The sequence below is a fragment of the Amaranthus tricolor genome, chromosome 6, assembly GCF_026212465.1.
Source record: "Amaranthus tricolor cultivar Red isolate AtriRed21 chromosome 6, ASM2621246v1, whole genome shotgun sequence".
NCBI lineage: Eukaryota > Viridiplantae > Streptophyta > Magnoliopsida > Caryophyllales > Amaranthaceae > Amaranthus > Amaranthus tricolor.
The window spans coordinates 17,695,187-17,699,587 of NC_080052.1; positions in this window are offsets into that span (position 1 = coordinate 17,695,187).

The following is a 4,401-nucleotide window of genomic DNA, read 5'->3' on the forward strand; positions in this document are numbered from 1 at the left end:
CAATTCATCTAGTAAGTAAACAATCATGATATTAATGCATAAAATTTTACTATAAAATGTTGTTGGACCACGAATGATAGTCTTTGTCCATTAGGACCACGAATGGATAACTTCTGTAACCAACATTCAATATTAGCTCTATAATTATCTAACTAATTCATACCCAATATCACATCAAAGTTATCTAAAGGAAACTCAATCAAGTGAATAAGTAAGGGTACACCTAAGAAGTCAAGAGACACATCACGGTAGGCTTTAACACAAGTAACTCTATCACCCGAGGGTTGCGCAAACTCAATACTAATAGACACAGGACTAGACAATCCAACCTTACTAGCGCAAGACATCGCAATGAATGAATGAGAAGCTCCCGAGTCAAAAAGTACAAATATTAGACCTAAATTAACTAAGAACGTACGCAAAACTACCTAAGGAGTCTCCTTGACCTCGTCACGTTCTAGCTCCATCAATCGACCCGTTGTTTGAGCACCATTAGCCAGAACAGATACAGATGGTCTCGATGGGTCCATCCGCATACCATGACTCGATTGTCCTCGACACTTAAAATTCTGTGAGCGACCTTGGTGTCGATCTTGGTGCACACTAGCCTAGCTAGCCACAGTTTTCTGCGAACGGTCTTGGATCTTGCCCTCAACTACTAACTCCCTAAGGTATGTGTAGCAATCAACCTTTTTATGCCCTTTCTTTCCTCAGTAAAAACATTCAATTTTTCATCTCGTAAATGTGCTTTGATGTTGTCTTGGAGGTCGTGACCTCTGGCTACTCAATTGTTGTCGTGTATCTAGGTGATGTCGCTTTCTCGAACCCTGTGGAGTTTCATTGTGTTCCCCTTCTGCGTCTGAGTTGTGCATAAGTTCCTCCCATTGAATAGAGCCTCTCATCTGAACACGCGTCGTTATACACATCTTGTATAGTTGTGTGACATCGACTAACCATATACTTGCGAACCTCTTGGTTTAATCGGCGAAGGAAGTGTTGTGACCTGGACTCTTTACCTGTAGTCATGTTCTCTACCTATGATTTGAGCTCGATGAATCTTGAGTAAGACTGGTGCATGGTTCTGTCATCTTGTTTCAAAGAAGAAAAGTCATCACGCATCTCTCTCTGAAGGTGTATAGGAAATAACTCTCGAATGGCAGCTACAAACTGGCTCCAACCTGCTATAGTATGTGTAGTGTTGCACCCTGAAGAAGTAGAAGCTCTAACTGTAGCGGACTTAACTGCATCCCGGTGTGTCAACCACCATGTGTCAGCATCTCCAGTTAAGTAATGAGCAGCAAGGTTCACATTCATCCTATCCGGAGTTTCTAAATTTAAAGATCTTCATTTCTCGTATCCAATCATGAAGTTTGGCAGGTTGTCCCTTCCCATCGTACCTTTTCAGAGCTAGTCTTTGAATTCCCTAGGTCTGTAATGTCACCACATCGGGACCAGGAATAACAATCTGAAGGGTAACAGGTGTCGGGGTAGGTATAGGAATAGGTGTAGGATTTGCATTGTTTTGTTGCAACTGCTATTGAAGTTGATTAAATTATTGTTGTTGGGCTTGCAACAAGGAAATGAAGGCTAACCACTGGTATTCAGACGAAGATGCATGTGGTAAAGAAGCAATGGTAGGGCCAGGCATTGCATTTGTTTTTGGAGGCGGCTGTACGAAAGGTGTAGAATCTTAAGAGTGAGAACAATCCTCTGTCTCAACTATAAAATTGTCTGGACTACGTTGTCTACTAGTTTGGCGGGTCATGCGTCTCATTGCCATGATCTACACGAAATCAATATATGACTAAAAATCTATATTAATAATGCATAACATATAAACATTAGAGTAATATACACATATCACATATCACGAAATTAATATATATACTATTTGCATCATTACTTAAAGTCGTCTTCAGTCGTCCGAATCTTGTATAACGATTTTCCATTTTCGTGACTTCCTCACATTTATGTTTAATGATAAGATTTATTTGGTCCTACCTAATTTACTTAATTCACCTAGGTTCATATCCATCAACTAAGTTTAAAATTTTACCTAATATAAAGCTTAAGTTTTTAATTCCTCAATTAATAACTTCAGTAATCTCCAAGATCTTTTCTTGCTAAGTTTATTAACTTGTCGAAGTAACTACGTGCGCAGGGTGGCTCTTGATTCCAATTGTAACACCCCACCTAATATCTACCTGATTAGGCTAAGGTGCTACTAAATGTACTCCAAATTTACACTTTAATAAATCTCTAAAATGTAGTATAAATGTAAAACTCAACTTTAAAAGATAAATTAATGTGAACTTAAAATCAAATAGAAATAAACTCAAAGGTACCTACAACCCCATAAATGAATAAATTTCAAATGCTAAACCATATTCCTTGTCTTAAAACCCAATAATTGGTCAACTATTAGTAAAATTCAATACTAAACTAAAGCTACTACGAATTCATAAAATAAATATTATGATATATTATGTAACTCTGCGATATCCCCACTTATCAATCATCACCTTTCACAATTTACCTGCAATATAAACTCAAAACAAAAAGGTGTCAACCACGGAAGGTTGAGCGAGTGGACACACCTCAGTAAAATATTTTTTTATGGGAATAACATTAAAACATGCTTTCACAAATAGGGAGAAGAGAGTAACACATAATATTAAAACAAAAATCCTAGACCTTCATGCACACCAAGTATCTAATTGAGAGGATATTCCATAGCTCTAAAGCTATGTCTTTCTTGGGTGAAGCTAGCCAATTTCTCAATGGCAACTCGCCTCAAAATATAGTAGAGACCCAAATGTCTCCTGTTCACAATATCATATCAAGGAAGATAGACACATGGTTTTTTAAGTATCACTCCACATAACAAATCAACAATATCAAATATGTAATTTTCGTGTCAAAAAAAAATTCAAGTATTAATTATATTCCACATAATAAACAAAATTAGACTGGCCAGTCTCTTATGAAAAAGAGGCACTATCCACTCACCTGTAGTAGCTGTCGGGTGCCGGTCACCAACATCTACTAAGATTAACAAAGGGTTCCTCTACAAAGTCGTCTCTTGAACCAGACAATAATATCAGTTTTTGACCGTAATTGAGTCGATATACATTACGTTATACAAGATTTAGACTCAATTAAATTTAACCTATTGCATCTCCCCCTAAAAATCGTATAGCTTGAGCAACATTCGCATTTTAAATCGAACTCTCCTAATAATTCACCTAAAGAAAAAGATCTAATATATTATGTGTTTGTCTTTATTGTAGGTTTCTGTAATACCATTTAATTCTATAATTATAACCCAAGAATATTACATATAGGTATCTATACTAAAAGGTTAGACTTAATCAAGTGATTATGTTATAGAGTAAGAGTATAAGAATGATAGAAAAGATTGAGGGGTGCAAGATGGATCACATTGTATAAATAAATAAGTGAAATAAAAAAAATAATAATAAGAAAATAAAAGTAAATTAAAAAATTTTTTTTAAAAATGTAAACAAAAACGTTTTTAATACCCTAAACCCTACGCTAGAACTTGCAACCCATAGGAATTATCTAGACAATAAAAGAATAATTAAGCAATCAAAGGAATGAAATACTTACTGAATAAGGCTTACTCGAAGATCCACGAAAATAAACTGAGCACAACTACTAATTGGCGATTCAAAACAAGAGGGTTTATTTTCTTGTTTATAATGAGAGCTAGAAAATAGGATTGGGTTATATATATACTAGATATTTAGGGTTAGGGTTTAAATGTAATTGGATAATTATAAAGAGGCCCATAGACTTTTAGTCCAAGATATTTAATTATTTCCCCATAAAAAAAATTACTTAACCTTATTATTAAATCTTGTTTATCTCCAATAAATAACATAATTTATTTCTAACATAATAAAAATAATTTATTTTTAAAATTTCGAAATGTCACATTTAAAATAAAAGAAAATCGCTAAATTCAAATTATATGTCTCCTTAATTATTAATTTGGTGATCTTTTTTGTGGCGTTAAGACTTATCATAATTATGAACAAGTAATTTATTTTGAAGAAAAACAAACAATATGCACATGATTTTCTTAGTCAATTTTCATCAATTAGTGCATTTTGTATGATAGATTATACTATAATATTACTTCCTCCGTTTCAAATCAGTCGCAACATTAAAAAAATGACACTGCTCATTCATCACTCTTAATTTGTGATTAATTTTTAATCTATAGGTTAAATTATAGTCAAGTGAGATCTTGTGTGATTCGTCTTATTACAAAGATTATTAATTTTAAATTTTTATAATTTTTTATTATACATAGTTAAAGATATTAAAGATTGAATTAGTGCATTAGATTGCGTGAAAAATCAAACGTTGCAAATA